Genomic DNA, 16,844 nt, shown 5'->3' on the forward strand with positions numbered 1-16,844 from the left:
GTCTCGAGGCTGGACAGTGAAAGTGTGTGTGTGCAGATTGATTCGTGTAGATGGAGAGAGAAGAGAGGTAGAAGGGCGAGATTTCTTCTCCTCCTTGCGCTCGGATGCGTTTATAAGCTTGCTATCCAGACATTATAATAGCTGCGATGTGACGCCGATCCGTTTCGACCGAGGTAAGACACCGCGTAGAGGGCACCGGAGACAGTCGGGCTGAATTCGAGCGATATTTTTAGGCTTGGCTGTGTTTGTGCTGCAGAGACACTGACGCTTCTAATACAAACCAAATGCAAACAGGTGTAAGACCCCCACGTACACTGGACGCCGACGCGACAAACCGCAACGCTTCATTTGTAATCGTTTAGGTTGTCGCGTCGCGTCCGACGCGTCACGTCGCGTTGCGTTTGAATCGCTTGATTCGGATGTTTAGATTAGATTCGAATCAACGTCGCTTTTGTTCGCGTTTTGTGAACGAACCGTATAGGTGTAACGTTAGTTGCCCATCGGTAACGACCCTCCGTTTATTTTCGGAGGTCTAAATGAAGGTTGACTGATTAATTAATCTGTCAAGTTGGTTATCGTTTAATGTCGATGACCTGACTTTCATTTATAAGCTGGAAAAGCGATATAGGTGACTTGTTTCCGGTATAACGTTAACGTTCTCGTTCTTGTCATTACCTGGTAATTTATTCCACTTATTGCGATTTTAACGACATTATTGGGTCGTTTTAGATGTTATCGATCACAAACATATAATCAATAAGCGAAAAAAGGGTTTAGATCTGTTATAGCACATGTTATGGAAAATACACTGCAGACGAATTGCATTTCCGCGTTGATTTTTGGTTTCTTTCTTGAGTCCTAGACTTTTGAAGATTGTGTTTTTGTAACACACCGTCTCTCTAATCGTGTTTACACCTCAGGTTTAGCTTTGATCTGTCGTTGCGCGATGTAAATAATGTAGTATTGTTTGTTGTGTCTGAGGTTTTAGTAACGAAATGTGCGTGAAAGACGTTTGGGTTTAAAACAAACTGTGGTTCTCTCACGGGTTTTGTGAATTTGTTTTTGCCTCTTCAACCTTATACAGACGTAACAAAGTAACCTCAGTGTGTAGCACTAATGAACCAGGAGGATTTTTTTTTCTTTACTTATTGGCTTGTTTGGCTTTTTAGCATGTTCATCACGTCTGCCTCTCCATGGAGACGTTTTTAAACCTTTCAGCTGTGTGAGGGTTTTTTTCCCTTCTTGTCAAGGGACGTGAAGACCTCCATGAGCAAGCCAGACATTGGGTTTCCACGCTATCCTTCAATATTTGACTTTTTCATCTTATGCTCCTCAGCGACTATGAAAGTGCTGTCCAAGTGTAGTCAGTTTTTAGCTAAACATCAACAAAGGCAGGGGTGAAATTGTGGACGACAAATATTGTGTAAATACATCGTTTGTAATGTCGTTTGTGTGTTTACAATGATTAAAAAATCAGCATTCTGTAGTAACTAAACACTCTTGAACTGATCTTGAAGATCAATTAGTATTGTTTTGGATACAAATATCAGTCAAAAGTTTTCGAGCAGTAATGTTTTTTTTTTTAAAGAAGTCTCTTTTGCTTACCAAGCCTGCATTTATTTAATTCAAAATACAGCAAAAGCAGTAATATTGTAAAATATTTTTACTGTGTAAAACACTTTTTGAATATATTTTAAAATATAATTTATTCCTTTGATCAAAGCTAAATTTTCAGCATCATTACTCTAGTCTTCATGTCACGTGATTCTACAGAAACCATTATAATATGCTGGTTTGCTGTTCAAGAAACATTTTTATTATTATTACCAATATTTAAAACAGCTGAGTACTTTTTTTTTCAGAATTTTTTGATGCATTTATCTGGAATAAAATAGAAATGAACACTTATTTTGCAAAGATGCTTTAAATTGATCAAAAGTGATGATAAAGACATTTATAATGTTACAACAGATTTCTATTTCAGGTACATGCTGTTCTTCTGAACTTTCTATTCATCAAAGAAACCTAAAAAACTCACTCTACTCAGCTATTTTCGACATGATGATAAAATTTTTTTTTTTTTTTTTTGAGCAGCACATTAGAATGATTTCTGAAGGATCTGGAGTAATGATGTTAAAAACTCAGCTTTGAAATCACAGAAATAAATTACATTTTAAAATATATTCAAATTGAAAACAGTTATTTTGAATAGTAAAAATATTTCACAATTCAATATTACTGTTTTTGCAGTGCTTGAGATCAAATAAATATAGGCTTGGAGAGCAGAAGAGACTTCTTTAACACAAAAATAAATAAAGGCCGTTCAAAAACTTTTGACAGGTAATGTCTTTAAACCAGCTTTTGTGCTTTTTAAATCAATAATGTCTAAATAATCATAAGTTACCAGCAATAAAAAAGCATGACATGATGAACATCATGGTTAGAATTTTATGTAAATAAGCTACTTATTGAGAGTGGTCACTAACAGTTGACCTAATAAAGAAACTGAACATTATGTACTGTCCTCCAGTTTTTAGTCGTGTCAAAACCAGATTTTAACCAAACAACAAAAAAAAAAACACCCACATTCTCAGTGTTGAGTCGGTTGGTCGTTTAGTCACCGAATGTCTCATCTAAACGAGGTTTGAAGTGAGTTGTTCTGGAATAAGGCCATATCTCTGTCTTGGCATGTAGTTGAGTCTATTTTCTGCAACCCCCTCATTCCTTCCCAAGGGAAAATCCAGTGAGTAAAAGGGGGATAAAATTAGAGGACAGGTATAAGTTTCCTTCCTGCCTGCCTTCTTTCCTTTTTTTCTGGTGCAACGTGTTGTGTTTCACGTTCTTCTGCGAGTTTCAGTTTCATACTCGTACTAGCTCGCACCAGGACGTCTGTGGTGGGAGAACTAATTTAGTCCAATTTTTTCTCAGGTGCCCTTAATTTAATTGCGATTGCAGGTATTGCAATACCCTTTGGGCTGATCGTCTTGCCGAAGATGTTCCGGCCTGTTGTACTGTTGCACTTGTCAAGTGTTATTGATTCACTTGCCCCTGAGAAGAACTCTCTTGGCTCTGTAATTGCATGTTCATTTATGCCTTAATTTGTTTGAGCTAACCAGTCCACGAGGATATTTATTCCTGGTGTACCTTGTAAAGCGTCCTTTTACGGTGCAGTCCTTCTGCGCTCGGAAAACGTTAGCAGAGGGTGACTGTATTGATTTATCTCTCGCACACGTGACTCCGTTGTTGTCGGGTTTTAAAAATAGACAAAGTATGAGGTGCTTTCCCCCCATGAAAGTTTATTGTAGATGATTGCACGGTCGAGTCCGTCAAGTGGCTATTTGGGCTTTGCACAAATAAAGACTTAAACTTGGATTACGGCGCACCGGTGCTGAGAGTGAGGCGAGGCCGCATGGAAAAGACGCACCCTGGAGAAAATCTCCCAGCGTGCAGCTCGCGTGAAGTCATGCACCGGACCTCTCATAACTCCTGTGCTTTCGTAATCAGACACGTAATCTTGCAGGGTGATTGGATTTGAGATGACGCCGCAGCCCGAGTCGGTGGCTGGCACGTCTTTTTTTTTTTTTTTTTTACACATGGAGATCTCTTGTTTATTTTCCAGTAAGCTGCTTCAGTCTTTGGAGGCACTGTCTGCTGCAGTGTGCAATAGTTCACACTTCAATTGCAGCCTAACCTAGATTTCTGTAGCACTGCTTGTAAATAACCCTGGGGCTCTGTTCTGAGGGAGGGGGCTTTAAAGGCAGCGGGAAACGGCTCTAATGCAAGGCTGCGTACTATCGCTACTGTGATAAGACTTGCATCATCAGCAGAGGTGTGGAGCCGAGAAGAAGAAAGCCGGAGAAATATCAGTGTTCCTGACTGGCACCGAGCAAATAGATTTTCCGTCGAAAATACTGTGCGCTCCTATAATATGCAATAACATGCGGTCCCGCCAAGGAGACGTGCGTTTGCTTAATGAGTTAATGTTCTGCCACGTTGCTTTACCCGTGTGGCCCGAGCTTAGTTTGCAATCTCCTAGTGTGCCGTAACGCCACAATTGACCAGTTGTTTCACCGAGGTTTAAAGTCGACAGGAAATCAAACGTGACCCTGTTTGCTTTCTTAATACAAGCCCTCGTTCTTATTGTCAGCGATTTAGCGGCGCACGTTAATATCTTTTCGCTGACGTCAGTAAACCGTCATGTTTTTTCATTTTTAATGTTTTTTGAAACGATTTGCAATCAATTCAGCCTGTTGTACATTCATTCAAAAATTCTGTGTGTTTTTCTGTGTGCAAAAGAAGATACTTTGAAGAACAACAATGCAACCCATTGGCTAGGGTGACTAAAGGAATTACAGTAACCTCATATTTGAAGTCTAAACAACTACATTCTCACTTAAAAAGCTCTTAAATTCAGTGTTGTTTTTGACAACCATCTTAGATTTAGTCTTAGTCTTTTGGACTAAAATGCTTCTTAGTTTTAGTCAAATTTTAGTCACTTCTATATGTGATAGTTTTAGTCCAATTTTAGTCGACGAAAAGTCAAAAAGGTTTTAGTCTAGTTTTAGTCAAAAAAAGGGAAAAAGGTAGTCTTTTAACAAATTAATGTAGGTCAGTAAGTATTTTGCTGTTGGGTAGTGTCACTTATAAGTTCTGAAAATAGCAGATCTATAGTTCAACACAATGTGAGCTTCCGGATCGACTATTTTCACCAATAATTACAATAATGAAGGTATGTTTTAGAACATAAAAGACAAACAAGGATGGAATGCTAAAACGGCTTGCCATACTAGTATAGCAAAGAGTATTTAATGCTAAAACGGCTTGCCATAGCGTCAGATACTTTTTAAGTTTTAATTGGCATGCACAATAAGCGGAAATGTCATGCATTTTAAACGTCTGATGGACCACCCACTAACATTTTCGTCTATTCTCGTCTCGTCAACGAAAACTCACACACGTCTCGTCATGTTTTAGTCATCAACGAGCCATTTTTATCTCGTCATCGTCTCGTTATCGTCATGAAAAAAAGTGGCGTCGTCATCGTTGACGAAAACAACACTGCTTAAATTACATTCCATAAAACAATAACGCTATCATTTATTAAATTGTAGTGGATTTGGGCATCTGCCATGACACTCGCTGTAAGAAATACCGCAAGCGGAGTGATATAAATGGTGAAAAATGGTTGGAGTGCTGTTATCACTAGAATATCGCACCGCTGGAAAAGGCTCAGCCAGTTAGATTTAGGACCAGAATGAACAATGGTGTATATTCATATTTATATAACAGTTCTTTCTAGGACTCGAATCTAATTGCCTTATAAGAGTACGATGATAGAGTGGTATCTGAACTCCAATAGCAGTTTCACCATTTGTAATTGTATCGGCGGGCGCCCCGATTTACTGTGATTTTATAAATAATACTGTTTTTGTGTCACGAAAATGTAGTTTTAACAGGTCTTCAGACGATAATGTTCTTATAGTTCAAATATGCAGTTGGTTAATAAAGATAGCGTCTTTTAAAAAAGATTTGCTGTTTTCGGACATGAGCGACCCTTCAGCGCTCATGAATCCGCCCGAGAGCGCCTCACCTCGGCCAGATCTTGTGCAATTTACCGCTGGCTCTAATGTCACTATAGTGGTTAAACATGAGATTTAATTTGTTTTAGGTAAATCTAATGGGTAATCTTTAGTCTGATTAAACTATTATTTGTTACAGAGAAGATAGTTTTGGCAAAATGTTTATGTAAATTGAATGCTGTATGTCAGAGCGCTGCCTGTGTATGTTTGACTGAATTATTATTATTCAATAAATTACATTGTATATAATAATAATAATAGTATTTAATACTGTATTATATATAAATAATAGAAGTATTTAAAAGTGTTTAGTATTGAGAAACAGTGTTTTTAGTTACATTGTTCCACCATTAGATGGCGATAAGAGGCTGCTTTTAACAGTCAGCAGTAAAGATTTTTACACTGTAAAATTTACGTGAAGTTATTTTTAGTTTCAACAACAGCTTGACGCAGCTAACAAATGCACTGAGCAGTGCTGTCTTCAGAAATCACCCTTAAAAGATGAAAGGATATTAGTGTTACGACAAAGATACCGCTTTCTTCAGCGGGCATTCAAACTAATGCTATCAGATGCAGTTCATGATCGATTAGTCCATCTCTCTCTGTCATAATACTCCACTATAATAATAATACAGTGAGCTTTTACTACAGTAATACAATAAGCTTTCAATAAAGCGACTCAACATTTGTTACTAGTTCTAAAGTGACGTTTTGGAAATAGTAGCACAGGCTTGTGCTCAACTGTTAAACTGTTGATTTAGATTTGAATCCATGGCGGAAGGAAGTAGTTTTGCACAAAAGAGGGTTTTTAAAGACACTTTGTTGTTTTGTTTTTTCTTAAGTATTTACGCACTCATGCTGTCGAACTGTTGTATAAATGCAATATTACACTCATAGACGTGAGATATGGCTGTATATTGATGACTGTATAGATATGAGAGAGAGATGGACTGATCGATTGTGAACTGCATCTGATAGCATTAGTTTAAATGTCCGCTGAGGAAAGCGTTATCTTTGTCGTAACACTAATATCCTTTCATCTTTTAAGGGTGATTTCTGAAGACAGTGTTGCTCAGTGCATTTGTTGAAGATATTTTGAACAACAACGATGGACCCCATTGACTTTTATGAATTAATAACAGCAACACACCAACATTTCTCACTAAAACATACAGGTTTGCAATAACAGAAGGGTGACTAAATGAAGTAAAAAAATATTAAATAGGTGGGCGATATGACTAAAATTTCATCTCAGTGTGTGTCATGAACTACTACATTCTCTTAAAATTACAAAAACAGTATTATTTATGAAACTGTAGTGGATTTGGGCAAATGCCATGACACTCGCTGTGAAAAATACCACAAGCGGAGTAATATCAAATGTTGAAATGCTGTTATCACTAGAATATCGCACCGCTGGAAAAAGGCTCTCAGCTTTGAGGACCAGTAATAACTATATTGTAATATAGGTATATTTTGCTGGAAATAAGGTTGTTACAGTGCCCAAATTTTAGACGAAATTTCACAGTTCATGGCGTGACTAACAGCACATTCACTTTTTAAAAAAGGATAAACCAGATAAACTTTAACTTAGTAGAGACGATAATTTTGTTTTTCAAGTTTCGACCAGTTTATCGCGTCTATCTGTATGTCGGCCATCCTAATTTATCAGTGTATGTTATTTTTAATCCCCCTTCACGATACAGTGGACCATTTTTTTCTATCTCTTTAAGTCTTATCTTAGTAAGACACTAAATTAAAGAGTATAATCATTTGCATGCCAAGTAAACGTGCTTGTTGTTTCCTTTATGTAGGACCATCGCTTAGATGGTTTTTGTGTCAAGCTCTGCAAGCTCAGCTATGCAAGCTGTAATATTTGTAAAGGGCAAAACCAAAAGCAACAGCTTCACACTTTGTTTTTAGGAAATACTGGAGCGAAAAAGCAAAAAAAGTACCGTGTTAGGAAAGGGAAAAAAAACCCCGACCCAACATGTTGTTTCATGTAGCTGTGATTCTGCTGCACAGCTCAGGTCAAGACTTTCCGTGGTGTCGGACGCCTTTTAGACCGAAGCTGCACTTTGACATTTTGGGCTTCGAGTACATCGTGCAACCTTTTCCTCCACGCACCTCGAACACGAAGCGGCGATTAAAAAATAGCAGCTTTTCATCGGCGAGTTCCCGCTTCAGGTGGGTTTCTATGGGCTCAATGGAGACGTCCTGGCCTGTGGTCTCAGCAGAGGGAAAACAGGAGGGAAGATCTGTCTTACAGGGAAGACGGCGTGATTCACTAGCTCAGCGCGCTGTCGAAACGCGAGTTTAATGTAGCATAGGATGTTAACGCGATGGCCTGGAGACTGAGACATGTTGTCAGCTCTGGATGGGAGAAACTGGGCAGATAAAGGCCACCTCGCGCAGACACACTTAAATTACCTGCTTACAAATGCAATAATATTGATTTTTAAAGATGTTGTTTACATATTACCATGCCTGATGTTGTGTCTGGCTGATCGATAACAGTTGGGGGTTGCGTTTAAGGATTTGAGAGGAAAATGAAACATTGGGCCTGTTTAATGTTTGCAAGCACCAATTTGTGTCCAGCAGCCTTTTGGATGAAGGGAGGCTCTCTGTTTACCCCTACTGAGCCGTTGCTTTGAGTTGATCTTTGACTCCCACACAAATTGCCTGCTGTTTACCCAAGTGCGACTCTGTCTGTCGTGATCTTGCGAGAATGCTTTAGGAGGGTAATTGTGGAGTTGCCTTGAGTGAGCTTAGAGCTGCTGCTACTACTTTTAGTAGAGGACGGGGGAAAACAGTCAACGTTTGTTAACAGATTAGCCCGGTAAACCGTAAAGAGCGAGCTAGAGTGCCAGTTGTACTGTGGCCACCTGCACGCTCACAAAAGTAGTAGTCACGTGCACACCTCAGGTCTTGAAAACATCTACTTTGGAGTTAGTGATTTACAGTTTGCTGTTTAAACAATGATGCATTAACCTTTTATGATTTGGCCGGGATGTTTTCTTTCCGTCCTCGGCTACTTATTGCAGTGGAAAGCTAATTTAGGGTGAAACATAAATCTAGGCCTCGGTTTAAGCATGTGCTTGTTTCTGGTCTTCATGGTGCACATGTACTGTGCATCTGCTTATCGTCCTGAAGAGTAGTGGTTATTAACCTGAGGGTGTCAAGATGACTTAAAGTGATTTTAAATTTACAACCGTTTTATTCCGTTGAAGAACCAGGATTCACATGGTCTTGGAAACCACAAACTTGGAAATGATAAAAGTTTGATTTCTCGACCTGGAGAAGTCACAGAAATGAATAACATTTTGAAAATCCATGGGCGTTTTTGTAATTAACATGATGAATATGAATAAATCCAAAAGTAGGTCAGTACACTTAAATCAACGCATTATGAACTAGTGTCTGTGAATATTAAGCTGCTAAAATACTAGATATGCATTCTGCATGTTCTGCGTGAATGAATAATACAGATGCACAGTTTATTTACTACTACTTTTTCTGGGTGTATTTTACTGTTACTTTTGAGAAAAACTATTGTCATTTCATATACAAACAAAAACGTAAAGGTCTTAACAGCAACCTGGCAAAATAAAAGTTTGGTTTGACTTGAAGAAATTGTGACAGAAATGTATTACTTAATTGTAACGGTACTACTACTACTAATAATACAATTATTGTTAAAACATTATTTTTAAAGAATAGTTGTTAGAAAAAAATATTTACCAGAAAAATGTAAATACACAGCACAGTATTACTGAAAATATAAATAAATACATACATACATACATACATACTATTTTTTAGGGATGCACCGATCCTTATCGGTCGATAACTTGCGCATTTTGTCAGTAAAGCCGGTTCTGTAATCAGCGGTAAATGCCATCAGGTGAGTGATTTCACGTTGAGCCATATATACTACACACAGCCGTTGTTTACCGACGAGCTGCGCACTTTCACACTGATAATGAACATTGCTATGCGCAGCTCGTCGGTAAACAACGGCTGTGTGTAGTATATACGGCTGAACGTGAAATCACGCACCTGTTGGCATTTACCGCTGATTACAGAACCGGCTTTACTGACAAAACGCGCAAGCTTTATCGACCGATTGGTATCGGTGCATCCCTACTATTTTTTTTTTTTTTTCAAATAAAATCTATTAATTTGGATTTTTGTTCAACGTTTAATAAATTGCTGTTTAAAAAAAAAAAAAATTTAACCATAAAAACAGTCTAGAAAATTTTCTGCATTACATTTTTTTTCCCCGCTTACATTTTTCTAGAGAAAAATGAATTTTGATTATTAAAATTGAATCCAGAAGATTAATGGAAAACACATAATTTAATAAAACTAAAACTGAATTTGAAAGGAAAAACAAAGTATTTCATAGGGACTTTTAATAAAATGCTGTTCAATTGTACACAAGTTTCATGCTTTCAATTAATGTAATACATTTATTTTTATCAATTAATATTTTTAATTGAACCATTTGAACAGAGTCTAAAACATGGAATCCAGAAAAATTAAAATGGGGAAAAAAAAACATAATTTGGTAAAAATAAACTGACTTTCATAGAAACAGTATTTCATAGGGCCATAAAAATGTAATTTTTGTTAAACTTGTTAAATTTCAGTTAATTAGACATTCTTTTTGATTAATATTATTTAATGTGGCCATTAAAACAGTTTAGAGGAATACAATGGAATTACTTTTTCTGGATTGCATTTTTTTTTCTTTTTGCTGCTTTAATTTTTCTAGACTCTTTTAAAATGAGGGTGAAAAAAATGATTTTGGAAAAATATAATTTTTTTTTTTTTTCGGAAAAACAAAACCGATTTCATAGAAACAGTATTTCATGGGGCCTTAATGTAATTTTTTTTGTTAAACTTGTAAGTTTAAAATTTTAAATAGCATTTTGATTAATATACTTTAACCAATAAAACAGAAAAAAAAATTAATAAACGTAATCCATTTTTCTGAATTTCTTTTTTTCGCTTTAATTTTTCTAGACTCTGTTTTAAAGTGGAAAAACTGTCATTTGGAGAAAAATTCTAACAGATTTTTTTTGGGATTTTTATTTATTTATTTTTTTTACTGATTTCATAGGGACCAAGAAATTGAATGACAAAATCTTTCAGTTCTTATCCAGTAAATGACACCCAACAAGAAAAGTCATGTAGCTTTAAAGTGTTTTTGTGGGCAATGGGGGCGGCCCCAAAGTCAAAACCAACCAATGCTTTAGAGTGGAAAAACTCTTAACCCACTATTGCAGGTGGGTTGACTTTATGACGTGCAAAAATAGCACCCTTTACCGCCCTCGTGCAATCCTAACCCTCTTTCAGCAGGCCCCGCTCTGGAATATTCCTCTCTGTTTTTAACGCTTATTATCGATCACTGTTTTAACATTCATACGTCCTTGGTCTAAGTCGTCCGCTCTTTCTTTTCACATTTAGAGACGTTTCCTTTATCTTCTCCCTTATAATAGAGCTCAGAAGAAAAACGGACCTTTCCAAGAAAAATCCCCGAGTCTCTGTGGTCATCTAGCCCATTTCCACCGCCACTTGAAATCAGTGTGGGCAATAAGCAGGGGGTCTGATTAGAGTTTAAAATTCAGGGCATGTGCCGGGGCCGCGCTCCGTCCACTCCTCGTGAATCTTAAATCCGTCAATTTAATTTTCTCTGAATGGCACTGGTGTGGAGGACGAGGAGGAGGAGGGGTGTCCTCATGCTGGACTACTTGTCAATTTGCGGGATATCGCTTGGAGGAATCGCACCTTGTGGATGTTACTGTAAATCCAATGAGTTTCAGAAATAATTGCAGTTTTCTTCATTTTTATGGCTCATTATGGATGTTTAAGACTAACATCGTTATTAGGTTGGCAGAGAAAGCAAACCTACTGATCTTCTACTTAAGCTTTTTATTATTATTCTTACACTAAATTGCTGAACGCTACTTCTCCTAGAGCTTTCAAGCTAGAACCACCGAACTCAGTGTGCTGTATCTTTTCAGACTATTCCCACTTATATTTTTTCATAAAATTGAAGATAAAAAATCATTAAAAAAATAGACTTACATTGACGGAAAGTTCAAATATTCAAACTCCAACTGTCAAAATTCAAACTTGAACTCAGAATCCCTTGACTCCCTTGCTAGTAACATGTTAGCAACATGCTAGTAGCTTGCTAATCATGCTAGAAACATGCTAGTAACTTGTCGTGACATGTAAATAATGTGCTAATCATGCTAGAAACATGCTAGCAACTTGCTAATCATAGAAATATGTTAGATACGTGCTAGCAACTTGCTAATCATAGAAATATGTTAGATACGTGCTAGCAACTTGCTAATCATAGAAATATGTTAGATACGTGCTAGCAACTTGCTAATCATAAAAACATGTTAATGTTAGAAACATGTTAGAAACTTCCTAATGACGTGGTAATAATGCAAGTAACATGTTAATCATGCTAGACACATGCTAGCAACTTTCTAATCATGCTAAAACATAATGACATGCTAGCAAATTTCTAATCATGATAAAAACATGTTAGAAACGTGCTAGCAAACTTGTTAATAATGTTAGAAACACGTTAGCAACTTGCTAATCATGTTAAAAACTTGTTAATGACAGGCTAATAATGCAAGTAACATGTTAATTATGCAAGAAACATGCTAACGACTTGTTAATCATGTTAGGAACATGTTAGCAACTTGTTAATCATGTTAGAAACATGCCAATGACATGCTAGCAACTTGTTAATCATGTTAGAAACATGCTAGCAACTTGTTAATCATGTTAGAAACATGCCAATGACATGCTAGCAACTTGTTAATCATGTTAAAAACATGTTAATGATATGTTAGCAACTCACTAATCATGATATAAACACATTAGAAATGTGCTAGCAAACTTGCTAATAATGTTAGAAACATGCTAGCACACTACTAATCATGTTAGAAGCATGCTAATGACATGCTAGCAGCTTACTAATCATGATAGAAACATGTTAGAAACTACTAACAACTTGCAAATAATGTTAGAAACATGTTAACAACTTGTTAATCATGTTAGAAACATGCTAATGACATGTTAGCAGCTTACTAATCATGATAGAAACATGCTAGCAACTTGCTAATGCTAGAAACATGTTAGCAACTTGTTAATCATGTTAAAACATGCTAATAACTTGCTAGTCATGTTAGAAACATGTTAGCAACTTGCTAATCATGCTAGATACATACTAAACATGTTAGAAAAATGTTCGAATCATGTTAACTACATTCTAATCATGCTAGCAACATGCTAATCATCTAATCTATCTACATAAAGTTCAAAACTTTAAGCTTTTACAGCTGCTTTAAACTTTTAAGCTAGGCTTTCTCAAGCCAACCTTGACAAACTTTATCCAGGTTTCTTGTTATTATACCTAATCCTTAGTTGTACATTTTGAGCTCACTTTCTAGGCTGTATAATAATAAATAGTTAGGCCTCATCTAACCCAGCAGTCCTTAATCATTAAACAACTTGGACAGCAAACATCACGCTGACTTTGGTGTCGAGATCTTAGCCTCTGATAGCGAGTGCTTTAAAGAGACACACGGAGGTGGGAGAAGTGGGCCAGACCAGGTGTGTTTGACGCTGACAAACAGACTAACCTTCCAGCTGGTTCATAACTCGCCGTGCTGACCTAGTAAATACAGCAGAACCGCGGAGGAACCTGAGGAACGCGTGTGTGTTATTTCTTACAAGTCAACACCACTGTGTCTTCACACCTTCTGGTGTCTGTGGAGACTTTTTCCACATGTGAGACCACCAGGTTTCACGTTTTCTCTCACATAGTGTAAAGCCTAACAGATTGCGATCCCGGTAGCGTCCATTTTGTCACATAGAGAGCTTGCAGTGGGAAAGGGTGTAGCTGCATTGTTGAGATGTTCGAGTGTGTGGGAAGGTAGTTTTACCTTTTCAAGGTAAGGCTGCTTTAGGAATGCATGTCCGCGAGGAGAAAGACGCTATTGCTTTTGAGAGTATTATCTCGGTAATGAATGAAATGCAGGAAGTGGGTGGCTGGGACGGCATAGAAATGTAGGCAAGGATAGAAGGATGAGGCTGAAATAATGAACGAAGATAAAGAATTTTTCTCATACACCTCAATTGATTTCTATTTAGTTATTTATTTATTATTCAGTGATCTGGTTCAAGGTTTTTAGATTTCCAAACATCAGTCATGTTAAGTTTTTCCACCAACAAACCACTTACGTTGACTGCAGTTATTAAGTCTTTTGAATTTGTCCCTTGGTTACAGAGTTCAACTTTTTTTTTTTTTTAAATTTGTTTTATTCTTTTTTTTATTTCTATTCTGGTCATTATTTTTAGATAAACAAATACATTTTTGTATTTATTTCATTTTATTTATTTTCATTTTTTTTTTTTTTTATTTGTATTCTATTCAATATTTTTATTTATTTAGCTATTTTATTTTATTTCGTTTTGTTTCATTATATTTTATTATCTTTTAAATTTGTGTTTTATTCTATTCTATTGATGAATTTTTAGATAAATATTTATTTGTTATAATTTTTATTTATTTATTTTATTTGTTTGTTATTGTTTTTTATTTGTTTGTTTGTTTTCTGTCCCTGTTTATTTTTTATTTGCCCTGCCAACATTTTCAATGCCCACACAACAGATAATACAATTTGTTTTTATATTTTATTTCATTTTATATTTTATTTCATTTTATCCATTTATTTTTAGATAAATATTTTATTAATTTATTTTGTTTTATTTATTTGATTGTTTTTGTTTTCTGTCCCAGTCTGGCCAGTATTTATTTGTTTTACTTGCCCTGCCAATATTTTCAATGCCTACACAACAGACAATAAAATTATTATATTTGTTTTTAGATTATATTTCATTTTATATTATTTTTATTTATGTATTTCATTCATTCATTCATTCGTTCATTCATTCATTTTTTAAATTTGTATTTTATTATATTCTGGCCATTTATATTTAGATTAAACAAAATATTCATTCATTCATTAATTCATTTTCTGTCCCAGTCAGGCCACTATTTATTTATTTATTTATTTATTTTTTACTTGCCCTACCAACATTTTCAATTTGCCACACAACGACATAATAAAAGAAGCACATTTATTTTTGCATTTGTCAGGGAGAGAAGAAAATAAAACATCTTTTTGTTAAAACATTATTTGAATAACAAAAAGTGTAGGCTGTCAGGTCCTGGTTATCAAATTTTTCACCATTTTAATCACCACTAGTTCATTTTAAACGCCTCTGCGGTGTGACAAATTAATTTTTATAAGTACAAATAGGCCATTCCATGTAGGCTTTCAATTAATATTACGTTGTTAAAGCTGCATGAATAATAATTCTAAAAGAATGATTGCAAAAAAAAAAAAAAAAAAGATGGTGTGCAGTTTATTAATATAATATGTGACCCTGGACCACAAAACTAGTCATAAGTAGCACGGGTATATTTGTAGCAGTAGCCAAAAATACATTGTATGGGTCAAAATGATAAATTCTTCTTTTGTGCCAGAAATGCCATTAGGATATTAAGTACATATTATGTTTCATGAATATATTTTGTAAATTTCCTACCATAAATATTTTAAAACTTAAATTTTGATTAGTAATATGCATTGCTAAGAATGTAATTTGGACAACTTTAAAGGTGATTTTCTCAATATTTTGATCATTTTGCACCCTCAAATTGCAGGTTTTCAAATAGTTGTATCTCCACCAAACATTGACGATCTCAGACAATCTCAATTTTGAAAAAATGTACCCTTATGACTGGTTTTGTGGTTCGAAGTCACACATAGCGTATTATATTAAATATAGCATTGTATGCTTACTTCCTAGAAGTGTTTTTGCTGAAAAAGAAAGTGTTACTGATTTATTTTCACACATTTAACAAATCCTGTATTAGCTTGCTGACAATTAGTTCACCACAGTTTAACCCCATCAGCTCTACAGCATATTAGAGATTATTTGAGATAAAAATGGTGCCCTACTCACATACATTGGAGTAAGCTGATAAAATGGTCTCATTTTACAGAATTTGTTTTTTCATAGTTTTACGAAAACTCAAGATCTTCGCAATTTAACATCGCAAAGGCCTTTAGGTTAGACTGACCAAATTTAATGTTGATATCATTAAATCTCTAGGAGGAGTTTGTTGCAGCGTAAAACATGCCACTTCCTGTTGCCAGCAGGTTGCGCTATGACTATAACTGAATGTGGACATGTTGATATATTCAGGTCAGGAGTGTTATCACACATGTGAAGTTTGGGGCAGATCGAACATTGTATGCCTGAGTTATAACAACTTCCTGTTTAATGGCGAAACATGGTAATCTGTCAGGCCACTACGGACACACCCTTCAACAAAAACTCTTCACCGATCTTCGCAATTTAACGTCACATTAGCCTTTAGATTAGACTGACCAAATGTTGATCTGAATAAATCTCTAGGAGGAGTTTGTTCAAGTACGATGCCTGAAAATGGCAAAATTTTAAATAACCAACTTCCTGTTGGGTTTCATGTTTCGCTACAAGAGACTTTTTTGTACGTATTGGTGTGTTACATGTGTGTACCAATTTTCGTGCATGTATGTGAAGCGTAGCTCAAAACGCACTCCGCTGAACGTGTAAACTTGAGCCATTTTGCCACACCCACTTCTGAAACCCCTATTAGACGTACATTTTTGCCAGTTCTGATGTATGTGCAAAGTTTCATGAGTTTTTGAGCATGTTTAGGCCCTCAAAATACGTTTAATTTTGGGAATAATAATAATTATAATAATAAACAGAGCAACCACCAGTGCTCGGGACCTAAATATATGCATAAAAATGTTAAATTTGTAAAAACAAAATGAATATCACACCGAAGACTGAAATTATTTACACAATGAATGAATGAAGGAGTCTGCAAGCGTTCTGGACTGAGTACATTGCAGAAATTTGTGGGAAAAGCCATCACTGTGAAGAAAAAAGTCTCTTGGTACAGTGTATTAGTTATTTTCAGCAATTTTTACCCTGTTTCAGGTCGAAATTGCAGCTCTCTTTAAGCACCCCACAAAAAAAGAATAGGATCACCCGGGGTTGTCATCCGAAAAAGAGTCTCTGAATGTGATTATTTATAGTTTGCGCTCGCATTCGGCTGCTTCTTGTTTTTCTAATATCTCGGTGCGTTTGATTTATGTGACTTATATT

The 16,844-nt window shown here is 35.9% G+C and overlaps 1 protein-coding gene across 2 annotated transcripts in view; it reads left to right on the forward strand.

The window, feature by feature from the left end:
- Nucleotides 1-16,844, forward strand: part of dag1 (dystroglycan 1) — a 43,093-nt gene that overhangs the window by 1,377 nt on the left and 24,872 nt on the right. Inside the window, exon 1 of one of the 2 annotated variants that reach the window (XM_073843946.1) lies at nt 24-173. The exons of the other annotated variant lie outside the window; for it this stretch is intronic. The gene's annotated coding sequence lies outside the window, so the exon portion shown is untranslated. Of the gene's footprint in view, nt 1-23; nt 174-16,844 lie in introns of those variants that run through there. 2 annotated transcript variants of the gene reach the window in all.

This window comes from Garra rufa, chromosome 7, assembly GCF_049309525.1.
Source record: "Garra rufa chromosome 7, GarRuf1.0, whole genome shotgun sequence".
Lineage (NCBI taxonomy): Eukaryota > Metazoa > Chordata > Actinopteri > Cypriniformes > Cyprinidae > Garra > Garra rufa.